General features: G+C 45.4%; 1 protein-coding gene across 1 annotated transcript in view; it reads left to right on the top strand.

Moving 5' to 3' along the window:
- Positions 1–4,596: 4,596 nt before the first annotated feature.
- Positions 4,597–17,003, top strand: part of PRKCQ (protein kinase C theta) — a 186,046-nt gene continuing 173,639 nt past the window's right edge. Inside the window, 1 exon segment of the mRNA XM_042944801.1 lies at positions 4,597–4,679. The gene's annotated coding sequence lies outside the window, so the exon portion shown is untranslated.

Raw genomic sequence — 17,003 nt, 5'->3', positions numbered from 1 at the left:
TTCCTTGAGAGTATTTGAATTTTTTTATACCAGTGAATATATTTAAATAGCAATGAGTACTAGAAGCAAATTATATTACATTCCCCATCACTGACAACTAGAACTTTCTTTTAGTTGGCATTTATCTTCAGAATTTTAAAGCTGGAAGGAACCTACGAAGTCTAACATAAATTCTGCGTGTGTGCGTGCGTGTGTGCATGTTAATGTCAAAATAAACCCATAAATGGTGTGTGTCTGAGGGATACAGGTTGAAGAAGGGAGTAGTGAGGGATGGGCGTGGTATTTGCTTTTTCACAAAAGGGATTGAGAGAATAAAGTGGTTTGACTTACAAACACAATGAAACTTTATTGTGTTAAGGTATATCTATGCTAAAACAACACTGAAAATGTTACCATTCGCTATCCGATTCAGATACTTATGTTACAATTAGATTCTCTCTGTTGTCCTTGATAACTTAAAAAAAAAAATCAGCGCTATAAGATTTCAGAAGCCACAAGTAAAACAAGACAGCAACATTGTGTTTTTAAAACTCCACTACCTTAAAAAAATGGCGTTGGGGGTGATGGAGGGGAGACACTATCATGCTCAAATTCATTCTTCGATAATATAATAATAGTTGAAAAATGACCTCTAAATGTTCTAATCATTAAAGATTAAATTTTGCTTTAGTTTCTATGGCTGAATTGTTAAGTGGGCATTTTGATACATTATGACTTATAAATCGGCCATGTATACATCTGTTAACTCTTCTTAGAATACCTTGTTAGTTGGGATATCCGTAAACACACACAACTGACTTTACTGTTCCAAGAGGCAGGCTGTAATTTCAGCTCTTGTCTTGTTTCCGTGTATATAATGGCAAAGGTCCTGAATCTGGGGTCAACAGACCGGGGGTCAAGCCACACCCCACCACTCATTGTGACAGCCTGGCAAGTCATTTGTTTGATCGCTAAGCCTCAGATGTCACATCTGTCAAGTGAAGGGGATATTCCCCATCTTGGGGGATTCATTGTCACAGTCAAATGAAATAATTAAAGTATTCAACACCATGCCATGGCACGTGTCATAAATGCACAAAAAATACTAGCCACCTAAAATTGGGTCACTCATCATCTCTTTCCTAAATGAAGACATAATACCTACTCCCATACCTTGTCTGAGATCTAAAAACTAGCTTCACATCACCAGGCATACATAACAACATAGGACCTTTAAAAAAAATACATTATGAACACTGCTGCCTTTTAAGCTCAGGATAAAATCTGTATTGACCCTTCCCCTTCCTGATTTGGAAGAGTTGGTGTCAATCTTATTATGAGTAGGAATCAAGGTTTATTTGCTCCCCTGGGGGAGAGCCAATTTCGGCTTCCGTGTTTACAGCTCCCTTCATGCAGTAACAATTTCTAGCTTCTAATTATCCTTTTCCCCCGTCTGAATGCATAAAGTTAGATTGACTAGGGGAAACAAGAAATCTTCCTTTCCCTTGTCCAAGCTGTGAATTTAAAATACCTGTTTTTCATCTTGCCTCTGTCACTTTCACCTACAGCTTCTAGAATAATTTTGACATTTTCTGAATAAATTTATGCAAGACTCAACATGTTTCTCAGGCCTCTGGGTAGGGAAGATCATGGTCGTCTAACACCACGCTGATTCTTCTGGAGATTCAGGAAGACCACTTTAAAACCAATCTCGGCCAGGCCTTTGGCAAAGTGACAGCTGGGCAGCCAAACCCCTCATGAAATTACCCAAACTGGTGTCCCTCTGAGTGGTGACTTTCTGCAGAGACAGAAGTGGCTTTGTTAAATAGTCCTCTGTTCAAATTGCCTGTGTTTGTCATGTCCTACTACTCCCCCAAATACCTTCTTTCTCTGAATCGAGGCTCATAATGAGGACATCGTCTCTTTAGTTTCTATCCTAAATCCGTGATGGAAGGTGCAGGAAGTGGCCTCTTCGGGAAGTAGAAGATAATCGCCAGCTGGGTCCAAAATAAAAGCGAGGTGGTGTCTCAGGCTCCCTTTTGCAGATTCCAAGATGAAGGAAGATGGACTGTGATCTCTCCAGCGATAGGATTCTTGATGTCGTTTATTTCTTCGCTCTGGATCCAAAGCAGGGATCATACCTCTTCCGGCTAAGGTGAAACCACACCACAGTCTGTCCTGAGCATCATTCCAGGAAACTTTAGGGCAGACACTGAAGTACACAACCAAAAGTCTGAGTGTGTTTCACACAATGAGTAGAACCTCACCGCCCACATGTAGTCCGCTCCAGGAAATGTCATTTCCTCTTCCAGGAAACAAAGGTGTGGAGAACTTCTGAGCAGCAGCCGTGTTTATAAAACAACGAGACAATGTCTGGTCATAAAGCAGAAATACCTAGTGGCCTGGGGAAGGAGAAGGCTGGCTCTACAAGACGCCGGGATCAAAAAGACGTGGAGGTATCCCTAACACCTAACATGTAACAAGAACAGATTTAGATGTTTTGCTCTCAGGGGAGAGTCAAGACAAATAAACAAACACCAACGCAAAACAAAAACAAAATGCTCTTTTTAGATATACGGTGAATATGGTTTTAGAAGAATCGGTCTTTAGATTAATGGGTTTTCAGTGGTAAGACTGCATGGTTGTAGCACAGTAGAGTGGCACGGGTCCCCAGAGACCAGCTGTCCAAAGACAAGCCAAGCAGAAAACAGAGGGAATGGCTGTAGCATGCAGGCACTAATCAACAGTGCCTGATCGAGCTGCTCCACACTGGCCTGGGTTTGAATCCTGATTCTGGGACTTTATTAACTGTAAGGTTTGGAGCAAGCTGCATTACCCTTGTAAGCCTCATTAGTCTCATCTCTAAAACAGATGATGATGATGATGATGATGATGATGATGATGATATAATTTCTACCCCATAACGTTTACAAAGGGTAAATGAACAGTGCACCAAAAGTGCAATGCACACTTTACATTGCCTCGTATATGGGCACTCAGTACATGATCATCATTATTTGGAACTTTTTAAAAGCCATTGACCACAGACTAAATTAAAAACACACACGAACTTTCCTTGAGCTTCTATACGTGCGTAAGCTCCTTCTCAAATGGTCAGTGAAAATCCCAGCCGTCAGGAATGAGTGGGTTTCCTGCTGGCACTGCAGACGCTCACAGCTGGCCATCTCTTCTTCTCCATGTGACAGGCTCTGTTTAGGGATGGCTGGAGAAGAACCAGGAGGAAGGCATTTCGAACTAGAAGTTTCTCTTCTGCAGAGAGAAGCTGGGCTTCTCACCGGAGCGAATTCTTCCAGCCTTGTTCCCAGCCATACTTACCTTTCGCCACCAGATTTCAATAGCAAATATACAGTCAGTGCCTACTATGCGCCAGGCTCTCATGACGCCATGGTGAGCGGCACTCTGAGAGTCCATCTACCCTCGCACCTCCTTCCTGGCTAGGATCTTCCAAGAGGCAGCCTCTCTGTTGGGTGATTCTGGCCTGAGTATCAGTTCAATATGGCTAGAGATTAACAAGTGTGGGAGAGGGGCTAGTTTTCACGGATTGCATCTTTATCCTCAAAAGGAGTGTGTGTTTGTTTTGCTGAGTTCATAGAGATTAGGGGAAAGAGTGGCCCTATCTAGCTTCCCTGCCACAAAGCAGCAATGTGAATTTCTCAAGTCAACACACCCACTTGCGCCTACATTTTTCATCTTTAAATTAAAAGTTGGGAACTAGCTGCCATCAGAGATCCTTTGCAACTGACACTATATATACATCCACGATCAGAAGCCTGTTAATCCAAGATTTTGCTCGTTTTTACCTTTTAAATCTCTCTCTCTCTCAAAAAAAAATATATATATTTCTCAGACTAATGTGGTGTTAGAAAATTATAGCAACAAAAGCCTGAAGCAAGTACACTTTAAACATTTAGTGTCATGATCGTGAGAGAATCGCTCTGTAACAGTTTTGGGAACCAGACATATAGTTTTCTAACCTGATTGAAAAATTAACCCCAGTCATCCTCATCAGGATCACCATCAGCATCACCAACAAGGTGCAAAGGCTTCAAATGACATGCACCTGTAAGGACATTATACTGTAGCTTGGAGGCTGTCAAAGTTTTAAAGCAATGCAACTTCGGAAACTATACGTGAAGCCACAGGGTGCAAAAATAAAAACCAAAAATAAAATACGGTGGCAGCTAGGGCACACAACGTAGAAAAGAGCATCCTCCAGACAGAAAAGCACCCACAGTCCTGGGGAGGTAACTTTAAAAGAGAACTTCAGGAACCATGTCGATGAGCCCTTTTGTAGTGTAAAAAGAGAAACCCGTGAAGTTCTGTTCACCGAATGACCTTGATCCTTCCCTTCGGAAGGGTGGTTTTCGATTTTCAGTTGGGCGAAGCGTGGAGTCCGCACGAGCTCAGCCGGCGGCAGGTGCCGGGCGCCCCTGGCCGCGACCTCCCGCATCGTCCCCGGGGCCCGGGCGGGAGGCGCGGGGGAGGAGCGCGGGCGAGGGGCGGGCGCGGTGGGAGGGGACGCGGAGCGGGGCGCGGGCTCCTGGGCGGGCGTCCGCTGGGCCGGCTCGGGCGCTCGGGCCGCGGGCTCACGAGCGCCCCCTGGCAGGCGCCGGGACGCCGCCAGTGCCCGCGCCGCCGCCGAGCAGCAACGCCTGGGACCCCGGGCGCCCCGTCTGCAGGTAGGTGAGCTGGGGTGGGGGCGTCGGCCCCGGGGAGGGCAGGGGGTCTGCGCGGGGTACCGGGGCCGCGACCCGGCGGGGCGGGGTGCGGAGTCGGGGGTAGGCCGGCCCGGGTCCCGCTGCGAGACGAACGGGGAAGGGGGCGCGGGACGCCTGCCCGGCCGCCAGGGGACTAGAGCGCAGCAAACTTTGGGCCACTTGCCTCCGGTGGCATCTTATGCGCGGGTGGCGTAGGGCGCAGCTGACCTTGGCCGTGTGGAGGCCACCGAGGCTGGGGCTGGGGGGCGCCTTCACTTCTCGTTTTCTCCCCTCTCACCTGGACTTACTGGGGTGGGAAGGAGGGAAGAAGGTGGAAAGTTTTTTATCCTTGGCAAATGCTATAAGGAGAGATGGTTGATGCAGATGGTGACCTGCCCACAGGTCGTTTCCTTAGGGTTTGCGAGAGCAGCAGGCAGGGCTGCCAAGACTCACTTCTAAACAAAACCAAATTTCTTTTCAAGGTCCTGGGGCAGGGTGAGGCGGCTCTGTGATAGATACGGGGGAAAAAAAGTGGGGTGCTCAATCCTGTAACCTCTAGTGAGATTCTCTGTATTTCGGCATTCAGAGCCACATGTTAAGAAAGTAGAGTTAAATATCTTTATTTTATTGAATTTTAAGAGCCCCAGTTATCTGTGTGAAATGGACTGTTCACGCTAAAGGCTTGGGCACTCCCTATAGGCATGAGTGAGGAGAGGCCCAAAGGTCTGGCCCCGCTGGAGATTCAGATTCTTTCCGCCTGGAGTCTGCCACTGAGCTGCCTTGTCCTTTGAGGTTGTGTAAGAAAAGGTTATTCAGCCATGAGGGTGAAGCCTGTAGGAAAGGTGCAGGTCTGGCCAGGGCCAGGTGCCCACCTGACCCCCCTGCACTGGTTCTCTAGACCTTCCCCCTTGGACCCAGCCTTCTGTAGAAGCGGTGACCAGCACAGCCCCCCTTCCCTGGCAGGGATGTTTGGTGAAGGTGCCCTGCTCCTAAGCTCCAGGGTCCCCCCTCTCCCACCCCACACCCCAACCTTGTGAATCACCAACTTTGTTTTTCCCCCTAACTTTATCTCTGGTAACTCTTGTAAAATGGCAGGCTTAGGGGCGGATGCTTAATCTCTTTAAAAAATGCTGTGTCTAGTGGGAAGGAGGGTGACAAAGGAGGGTGACGTTTACCAATTTGGTTGCAAATTACCTTTGAAGTTTATGCACAGCTGTTTAAAATCCCTCTGAGATCAGTGCCATTGTTTGAGGCAGGTGTCTGTCACAGATTGATGTTGTTAGTCCCTTTTCTGCTGATTGCATGTACGTATATTTAAAGCCTAAGGCACAGGAAGAAGACCTTCTAAAACCTCCAAAGCCTCAGCTGTGAAATTCCTCCCCTTTAGTGATTAAGACTAAATTAAGTCATCTTGTTGGTTGTTGTTGTTGTTGTTGTTTTTTCTTCTCGCTCTCATAAACTTTTATCTCTGGTTTCAAGAGTAACCTGTTCAGCCTCACCAGCCTTTGTTTCACCCCTGTGATTTTCTTGTAAATTCTTACAATGTGAAGTTCCAGGGAGGACTTCTCATCGCCACCCTTCAATGTGTCATGCTCACTTCCGCCACCGTCTTGTGCCATGGTGGCTCAGAATGGCAAGAAGCGCTTGGGCAAGCTTCTTTGTGGGTCCTCCGGCTGGGTCCACCTCCCTAGGATGGAAACACCCTTGAGTCGGCTCTGAATATCCCTGGGTCAGCTACTAGAACTTTCGTTTCTTCTGCTGTTGGCATTTCTCTTTAGATACACAAGGATATTGTACAATTATTTACACCTTCGTCCTCCTTAGCATCTCAAAGATCCCTTTCAACTCTAAGACTCCATTTCCCTTGTTCAGAGCAGGTTCTGGAGGCTCCCCTGAATTGCCCATTTGTCTTTGGTCATTTCTTTGAAGGTCCCTCATTTGGTTGTAATATATTCTCTCTCTTCTGGGGGGAAGATGCAGGATTTCATGATAAGACATTTGCCTTCCTTTAAAATAGGAATTAGAATTAGTACTTCCTGTTTTTAATGCATGTCATATTTTAGATTTGCAGATTATGTTGTTTGCTCCCCAAAATATTGCGGATAGAATAATTGCATGTGACTGTTAATAAGGGTTAATAATATTTTCCTCTCAGGTGGTTTCCTTTTTAGAGTCTTCACCCTTTTCTCTTTTTTCTTTGAAGTAATTTTCCTAAATTGTTTAAAATTTAAAAAAAATTATTGTATGATGAAAAATCCCAGGGAACACACATGGATCATGTGATTTCATATTTACATAATTTTGTCCCAAATCATATGTGTAATTGAAAGCAGAGACAATGGTCTCATGGTGTCATGCACAGCATTTGACTTCTTCATGTCTGTCCATTATCGTAAAACTTCCAGGATCTCATTTTCAAACAGCAGTGCATCTAATTTTGCCTGTTCATGCCTATTCTGGCTGTTAAGGAAGAGATCATGAGACAATCAGAAACACATCGAGGCAGAAAGTTGAATTAAAAGATATTTTCTTGCAATAAAGGAAACATCTTTCAATATCCTAACACATCAAGCATTTATACACAAATCCACATTTCCCTGTCATCTAAACATAACCCTTGGGGCAAAGGGAGAATCAGAGTTTCAGAAATTAGTTTCTGTTCCGCGATTAAATTAGCCCATTTTTAAAGTACTCTCTTTGGCCGGACATGCTTCTACAGGTTGATGTTAACTTTAAGCTAGTAATATTGATGATAATAATCAGAGCCAACAAAAGCAATAAAATAATGGTTTGATCGATGCAGTATTACTTATCATTTGCGTGCCAGGTATGAAGCCCAGAATTTTATATTTGACAAACATTCCTATTTCATGTAATCTTTGCAATGCTTTTATAAATTGCATATTATTATCATCATCACCACTTTCATTTTGCAGGTGAAGAACCTGAGTCTCAAGGAAGTTATATCGCTTGCCCAGGTCTTAACAGCTCGTACGTCTGACTCTGACACAGAGCTGGACAACCTACCAGTTAAGGTTTTAGGTTTTTGTTTTTTCCTTAATGTTTATTTATTTTGTGTGAGAGAGAGTGCAAGCAGGGGAGGGGCAGAGAGAGAGAGAGGGAGATACAGAGAATCCCAAGCAGGCTTTGCACTGTCAGCCCAGAGCCCAACACCGGGCTCGAACTCACCAAGTACGAGATCATGACCTGAGCCGAAATCAAGAGTCGGATGCTTAACCAACTGAGCGCCACAAGTGTTTTCAATCGTGACAAAATGGTACACATACCATAAAACTCATCATCGTAACCATTTTGAAAGGTACCTTTCAGTGGTATTAGGTACCTTCACACTGGTGGGCAGCCATCGCCACCACCTATCAACAGAGCTCCTTCATCCTGCAAAACTGAAACTCTGTCCCCATTTAACACTCCCCGTTCACCCTCCCGCCAGCCCCTGGCAACCTCCATTCTTCATTTTGTCTTTCTGAATTTGACTACTCTGGGCACCCCATACACGTGAAACATACAGTATTTGTCTTTGTGAGACTTGCTTACCTCACCATAATGTCCTGTAGATGCATATGTGTTGTAGCATTTGTCCGAATTTCCTTCCTTTTAAAGGCTGAATAATATTCCATTGTGTGTGTATATCCTGTTCTGTTTATCTACTCATCTATTCATGGACGCCTGGGTTGCTTCCACGTTTTGGTTTATATATAACACTTTGAACATAGGTGTATAAATATCTCTTTAGGTCTCTGCTTTAAATTCTTTTGACTGGATTAAATGGCAGTTCGGTATATCATATTTTGAGGATACATCATCCTGTTTCCCGCGGTGGCTGCATCATTTCACATTCCCACTAGTGCGTAAAGGTTTCCGTTTCTCCACATCCTCGGCGACACTTGATATTTTCTGGATTTTGTTTGTTTTGATAGTGGTCATCCTCATGTGTTGTGAGGTGGTAAGCAATGAGCTTTTCACTAAATTGTTTGATGCTAGACTCAGGGGTCTATGAGTCTCCTGAGTTCATTGGTCTTTCCTCTCTCTCCTTGTTTATGTACGTTTTTCTAGTGCAGAATCACTAAAGCAACCACTATTCGAGCATCCCCTGAAGGACCAGGGAAACCAGGGCAGGGGGGCTCTTGAAAGATAAAAGGTCCTTCTAGGAAGGGTTGCCCCAACCTACGTGAAGGACCTCGTGATGTAGAAATAAATGGTTGTTCGGGGCACCTGGGTGGCTCAGTCAGTTGAGCGTCCAACTTTGGCTCAGATCATGATCTCGCAGTCCATGAGTTCGAGCCCCGTGTCAGGCTCTGTGCTGACAGCTCAGAGCCTGGAGCCTGCTTCGGATTCTGTGTCTCCCCTCTCCCTCTCTCTTTCAGTCTCTGCCCCTCCCCCCCCACTCCCTGTCTCTCTGTCTCTCTCTCAAAAATAAGTAAACATTAAAAATTAAAAAAAAAAGAAATGGTTATCAAGAATAAAGGAAGCATGGTGTTAGTGCTAATAACCTTAAATGTATAGGACAGACCTTTTGCAGATTAAAGGCTAGATTATCTCTTGTAGGCAACCAAAACAAGGCAAATTCTTGGGACATCGCAGAGAGCCAAAAGGTTGATGGCTGTACTTTAGTTCATCAAGCTTTTGTTATGAGCCCCAGAGCCACACACTGTACTGTCTAACTCGTAGGGGAGAGGCAGACGAGTAAAGAGGAAATTACAAGGCAGTGTGATGATTTCATCATGCATGTATATTGTTATGTGTCAGTTTATACTATGATGGTGTGCAACTGTATTATATATTTGTTTATTTCCTGCCTGTTTCCTCCTCTGGAGGGTAAACCCTGTGAGGGCTAGTGTTTCATCCATAGCTGTATCCCTGGCTGCTATAGCAGGGCCTGGCACATAGTAGGCCTGCAATACATAAGCATATGGTGACTAGGCAAGTGCCGTCCTGGGGATGTACATGGTGCTATGGGAGCACTTAGATTTGGAGTGTCTGAGAAGATATCTCAGCGGAAGTGATGGCAGTTGGCAGTGAGCCCGGTGAGGGTGTTCTAGAAGTGGGGATGGCGTTTGTAGAATGGCCTGGCAGCTTGTGATCGCGACATCCCAGCAAAGGAAAGGAAGAGTCTGGCTGGAGTGCAGCAGGTGAGTACAGGAGAGCGGGGTGAGCCCAGTGGCTTCCCCTCAAAGTGTGTTTGTGGCATCCACTGCCACTCTTCAGTTAAAAGTACAAAGAGCAGGGGCACCTGGGTGGCTAAGTCGGTTGAGCGTCCGATTTGGGCTCAGGTCAAGATCTCACGGTTCGTGGGTTTGAGCCCTGAATCGGGCTCTGTGCTGACAGGAGCCTGGAGCCTGCTTCGAATCCTCTGTCCTTCTCTCTCTCTCTCTCTGCCCCTCCACTGCTCGCATGCTCTCTGTCAAAAATAAGTAAGCGTTTTTTTCTAAAAAAAGGACAAAAGGCTGACCCTTCATTGCCCTTGCCTCTCTTATCCTCCTGCTCATCCCCTGCCCTCTGAGCTGTTCATCCCGAGTGAGCACTAAAATAACCCGTAAGTAGAGTGCTGCCAAGACACGGCTGTTTCCAGAGCAGACCACGTGCTGAGTTCATGGTCAGATAAGATGCCTCTTCATAGCCCAGGTGGCCAAGAAGCCAAGTCTTTCATGAACATAAGACGAAATGCCCTTCTTGCAATTTCGGGAGAAATGCATTTCAGTTGCATGTGTTGCATGTTTAGAGCAGTGGTCTTAAACCGTCTCTATTCCATGGCTCATTCATGGACTGATTTCAGTGGTGCAAAAACAGGCCTCTCGCACCATGTTTTTTTAACCTGCAAGACACAATCCATTAGTGGATTATGAAATTAATGTATTGCTTTGTGACAAGCTTCTCTTTCAAAATGAAATAGAACAGAAAACGCTAACACCCATTTCATGTAGCAAAAGTAATGATTTCATGAAGTTTTCTATCATGGAATTTAGGACATAGTCTCTTTCTCACCTGTTTGAAAATTATAGACTCACGGCATTTAGTTTTCTGTACCCTTCCTGGTAAGTCATGGGATCACACAAGCTCAAGGCTGGAAGGAAGAAGGAGAAATGGAAAGAAAAGTGACATTTGTTAAGCGTGCGGTGTGCCAAGTGCTGGGATACATGGGATCACTTACTCTAAAGCCCTGTGTGTCAGATGGGTCTTTCATGGTTTACGGAGAAAACACTGAATCGTGAAGACGTGAAGAAACTTGATCAGGGATCGCACAACAAATTGTTAACCGTGAACCCTGGTCTCTTGGCTCCTAATTTAATATTCTTTTTTATGCCTCTGTGGGTTGTCTTCCCCAAGTGTGTTCATCAGTTGGCTGCTTGGGGAAGATATTTTCTTGAGGAAAGTGGTGTAACCGTATTCACATTTGTTAGGAAGAATGGAAACTTTGAGAGGTATCACATCAGCTTCTTAAAGGACTAGGTCAGTGAGGTGGAAATAGTGTTGATTATATAGACTGGGAATCATTCAACCTGAAGTTGACAAAGATGAAAACAGCTACTTCCCCCAAAGCTGTCCCCCGGACGAGCATGGGTAGTGCCATGTGAGATGACATATTTTCCGTCCTAAAGCTGGGGACCCTGGGGCCACTGTCTACTTCTCCCAGTTTGTGTAAAGAGGTTGATAAGTTATACTGAGCAAACTTGTGCAACTATGCAAATTCATGACGCTCTAATTCTGCGATTTCTAACATCAGCCAGGCTCTCAGGCTTTCCCTGGCCAAGCCTCCCTGCTTTCCACAGCAGCCACTTGTGACCATCACCTGCCAGCCCAGCCCCCTACCCTCAGCCTGTTGCCTTGCTTCCCCCTTCACTGAGCAAAATGGAAGTTTTCCTGATGAGAACAGACTGAATTTGTGATCACAAAGCTACAGCCTAACGTCAGCTGGATCTACCCTCCCATCCTTCCTTCCTTTTCACAATGAAAAGAAAAAGAAAAAAAGATGCCTCATTCTCTTGGCTAATAATCCTCCTCCTCCTTTGGTGCTCCGGGACCCATGCCTTCCCCATTCTCGGGCATGTTGTTCTCTTGATTCTGTCCTCTCTCATCTGTGTATTCCTTCCCTCCCTCCTCACTGGCCCCATTCTCACTGCATCAAACACGCCTAAATCCCTTCCTTGTTCTAGCTACTTTTTTCTCTTTCCTCCTCCTCCTCCGTGCCACACTCCTTAAATTGTCCTTTCCGCCTGCTACTGTTTTCTCGCTCCACATGTCTCGCCACAGACATCTGGCTTTGCCTCTACTGCGTCTTGGGAAACTCACACTCCCTGTTGCCAACTCTGACTAAATCCCACTCCTCTCTGAGTTGATTTCTCCTCAGCGGACCGTGCACTGAGCACTCCTGCAATCTTGGAGCAATGTTTCCCTTCCGTCCCCTCTCTCATTCTTCCTCTTTCTTCTCCTCTCCTTTGCAATCTGCTCTCCTTTCTGTCCCCTGGGAGGCTGATGATCCTCACTTCTCTATTCCCGTGGCCACGCCATCCCTCATTCATCTTCCGAGCCGTGTCCTCGCTCGCCGCTACCCAAAACTCACCAATGCAAAGTCCTACCAATCTTTTGCCGCTACTTGATGGATGCATTCGGTACCGAACGCCCCAAACTGAACACATCACCTTCCCCTTTCTCTTGCTGCAAATATTTCCCTACCGCTCTTTTCTGTACCTGGCACTGGCTTCTGTACCTGGCACTGGCGTCACCTCTTCTCACACAAGCAGAGGTCCTCTAGATGGTTTTCCTTTACTCCTCACCCCAAACCACATTCTGTGAGTTCCGTCCTCTGCACCTCTTCATTCCATCCACCCTTTCCCACCTTCCTTTCCTGCTCTGTGTAGAGGCCACCACTGTTTCTCCTCTGTGTTACTGCCAGAACCTCCTACCTGGTCTGTGACTACAGAAAGTTCTCCATGTTGCAGCTGGAGGCACCCTTCTAGAACCCAGATCTCAGAGTGTCACTCCTAGTATTAAATTCTCCAGTGGTGACCCAGTACACTTGGAATGAAACCCAGACTTTATCACATGAATCAGAGTGTTCTGGTTGATCTACACTCCCCTGTCCTCTCAAGACTCATTTCTCCAGCAACACATACATCCCATTCCTATAAGTCCAAGCCTCTTTTGTGTTCCTTAGCGGTCCCATGCATCCTGTTGCCCTCATAGAACTTTTTTTTTTAATGTCTATTTGTTTTTGAGGGAGAGAGAGGGAGAGAGAGAGAGAGAGAGAGAGAGAGAGAAACAGTGCATGGGCAAGGGAGGAGGGGGGGGGGCACAAAATCTGAAGCAGGCTCCAGGCTCTGAGCTGTCAGCATAGAGCCCGACATGGGGCTTGAACTCATGAGCCATGAGACCATGACCTGAGCTGAAGTCGGACACTCAACTGACTAAGCCACCCAGGCACCCCCTGCCTTCATGGAACTTTATGCTCAGCCTCAAACCCCTCCTTCCTTTGGTGAATTCCTGTACATCTTCAGAGCCTCACTTAGATAAGCTAGAAAGCTTTTCCTCATCCTACAAATTTGGATTTCATTTCCTTCTACATGTTCTTAGAGGGCATATGAGATCATCCATATAAAGTGCTTAGTACCTTGTATAGCATTTAGTAACCAATCAGTAAATGTTAGCAACCACAGCACCTAAAATGTATTGCTATTGTTTGTTTCCTTTTAGATTCCCCCAATAGATTACAAGCTCTCAGAAGGCAGACAGCACATTCCTACTTATTCTTTGTGGAACTGCCAGCATCCGTCACCGTATCTGACATATATGGGAGGTTCTCAATAAGTATTAGTGGAGTAAATAAATGAGCCATACGTTTTAGAACATGTTGTGTGTAAGAGACTATGTGCTAAGTGACAGGAGAAAGGAATCCCAAACTAGGGGTTTAAATATTTGCACAAGTAGAATCATTATCATCTTGGCCCCAGTCCTCTGAGTCTGAATACATTCTAGAAACTAAGAGCCGGAGGTAATGGGAAACATTCAAAGATGCTAAAGGCAATTTGCTACAAGGTAAAAACTCCCATCTCCCCTACGTATGGTGTGATTTTCTCCCTCTGTCACCCTCAGTCTTTCACTTTGATGACCATTATAATGCCAACAATAAAAGGAAGAAAGATTAAACCGAGAATGATCAGGGAATACAAAGTCATCTTAAAATATTCTGAGGGGCGCCTAGGGGGCTCAGTTGGTTGGGCGTCTGACTTCAGCTCAGGTCGTGATCTTGCGGTCTGTGAGTTCGAGCCCTACATCGGGTTCTGTGCTGATGGCTCAGAGTCTGGAGCCTGCTTTGGATCCTGTGTCTCCTTCTCTCTCTCTGCCCCTCCCCCACTCACGCTCTCTCTCTCTCTCTCTCTCTCTCTCTCTCTCTCTCTCACTCTCAAAAATAAACATTAAAAAAACATTTACAATATTCTGAAATACCCTACAAGCAAAAGGATGAGGCAGTAGGTAAACATTAAATGTAGATATACCAAGAACTCAAAAACTATTTTAATGAAAAGAAAATATAAAAGATTAAAAGAGGTAAAAGGACTTTAATTAAATGATAAAAGATGTTGCAGAATCTTCAGAAAAAAAAAACATAATCATCTTGGAAATTCATTAAGGCAGGTAACAGGAAAGGTAAAAAGTAAAGGACTAAATTCAAGAACAAGGATGATAAAAGCATGTCAAAGATAAAATCATTGAAAGCATTCAAAGAAAAATGTTTTATTTTTCAAACTTTTAAAAATAAATTTTATCTTCTCTTTGGTCAGTTTTTTTAATGTTTATTTTTGAGAGAGAGAGAGAGAGAGAGAGAGAGACATGGATCGTGAGCGGGGCAGGGGCAGAGAGAGAGGAAGGCACAGAATGTGAAAGCAGGCTCCAGGGTCTGAGCTGTCAGCACAGAGCCCCCAGTGCGAGGCTCAAACTCATGAACTGCGAGATCATGACCCAATGCGGAGCTCAAACTCATGAACCACGAGATCATGACCTGGGCCAAAGTCAAATGCCTAACCAACTGAGCCACCCAGGTGCCCCTCTTCTTTTTTTAAAGTTTATTTATTTACTTTGAAAACGAGAGAGAGAACATGAGCATGGGGAGGGGCAGAGAGAGAGGGACAGAGAGAGAATCCCAAGCAGGGTCCTTGGTGCCAGAGCAGAGCCCAATGCAGGACTCGATCTCATGAACTGTGAGATCCTGACCTGAGCCGAAATTAAGGGTCAGATGTTTAACTAACTGAGCCACCCAGGTGCCCCTCAAAGAAAAATGTTTGAAAAGTAAAGAATAATAAAGTACTTCAGGGGGCTCACTTAAAGGTAGACTAAGCCAAAAATATGAAACCAAAGGGGGAAAAAATACCATAATCTTTTAAAGAAGATAAAAAATAAATCCCAGCAATAAAACAACGAAACAGGCACATGCATAAGTTCCTAACCATAAGTAAGCCACAGCTAAGACAACATTAAAAGTGGAGTGTAGGATTCTGGCTTGTAACCAAAAAAAAAACCCACCTAACCTTTATGAGATTTCAGAGGCAGATTTCCAAGCATACTTGGTTGCACGGATAGCCTTGTGTTTCAGGGAAAACAAGCACTGTGGGTTCCACTGTGGCCTTTCCCTCAAGTGGAGTGTCAGCATGTGGTCAGCTAAGGACCACCCAGTAGTTACGCTCACCTTTGCCTGTAGAATCAGGGAGACGCTTCTCACTGTGCAAGACTTAGCCTCCTCTGCATTCCAGCCGCAGTGACTTCACCATCCCAAGTATCGAGTGTTCCTTTGGGAAATAAAATAAGGAAGCCCCCTAAACTCTAAGTGCGTTCCTGCCTCTGTTCGTGAAAAGCTCTTCTCAACCACAGTCCCGTCGGGCAATTACAAAATCGGTGTCCTTTCGCGATCTACCTTTGCTGTGTAGCTTATAACGTGTTTATCCTCTCTCTCATACTTTCTTGAGTCTCTGGGGCCTTGCAGTTTCTATCCAGCTCGTAACCAGAGCTCAGTAGTGATACTTTAATTCAGCTCGTATCTCCTGAGAAGGCTCACCTAAGGGCACGTGTCACGTCTTCCGCGTCCTTCTTTTTCTTTAGCTCGTGGCACCGAGCTCAGGCTGCATTTGGTCCTGAAGGGGATCAGGAAGCCTCAGGGAGTCGGGGAATCTATTTTACTTTCCTCCAAATGCCAGTGTGAAGGATTCTATGAATATGACATTTCTCAGGGCCTGATCGTTAGTATTTAAGAGCCCTAAGCTCTGCAATTTTTGTCCGTATTTGCAAGGTTGGCTTTAGGGATCTAAGTGAAAAGTGGTTCCTAGAGCCCCAAGTAGATGGTTGCAATTTGCTGTGCTGACTTCTGGTAGCCAGTCCCTACCTTGACATCTGCCTCTGTAGTTCTCTGGTGCCTTCTCTGCCCAACACTCCCAGGCTCCTTGCTAAGTGGGGGCATATGGTAGTTGGTACGCAGGGTATTACGAATCTGAATTAGAGAGTCACTTTCAGTGGAAGAGATTGCAGAGATGCTCTGGGGTCTTGTGGCCTCACGTCCTGGCCCTGCTTTTGTCCTGCTTTTCCGTGGCCACACCAGTCTTTCATGGCCATCTAGCTATGAAGGCGAATGGGAGGGTCATAGACGTGGGGGCGAGGAGAGAAGGAGCTGTTCCCCATTCCAGTTTTCCATATTGACCAAAAGGTGCACGAGTTGGATGAGGGGTCTCTAGGATTCCTGGTGATCCTAATATTTTGTAGCTGTTTTCTGGGAGTTCCTTTGATGTCCACATATTCACTGGGGTGGTACGGTATTAGATAAGTGTCAAGGTTCCCAGGCTCTGGCTAGCCCATGTGCACGCATTGGTGAACAGTCTGGGTGACGAGCCAACGTCACCAAGAGAAGAATGCGTGACCCTTCACCCACACATGGAACCGTCGTCACCTGAACACCAAAGCCATCCAGCTCTAGTTGGCTTTGTAGCAACAAAACACCTTTCCTTCAATGTCAGTGATGCTTGTAACATGCCGAATTCTCTCAGATACCGTAACAACCGAGTTTTCTCCAAGTACTGGTCCTCCAAGAGGAGCAACCTACCTTGCCCAGCGGTTTTTGTTCCTGGAAGATAAGTGAATGAGGAGCAGCAGCCAGAGAGGATCTTCCCTCCTCTAAGAAGGGAATTTTTAAAAAATTTCCTCTGCGTTAGTTACTCAGAAAGAATAAATTAGCATGGATTTTTATACATAGGCTCTTTGGAAGGGGTGATATTCATAGCAGCCATAAATAAACTCTTTCATAAGAGG

This window comes from Panthera leo, chromosome B4 (genome assembly GCF_018350215.1).
Source record: "Panthera leo isolate Ple1 chromosome B4, P.leo_Ple1_pat1.1, whole genome shotgun sequence".
In the NCBI taxonomy this organism is placed as follows: Eukaryota; Metazoa; Chordata; class Mammalia; order Carnivora; family Felidae; genus Panthera; species Panthera leo.
Note: the sequence above shows the minus strand (reverse complement) of the source record. Positions and strands in the feature narration are given on the sequence as shown.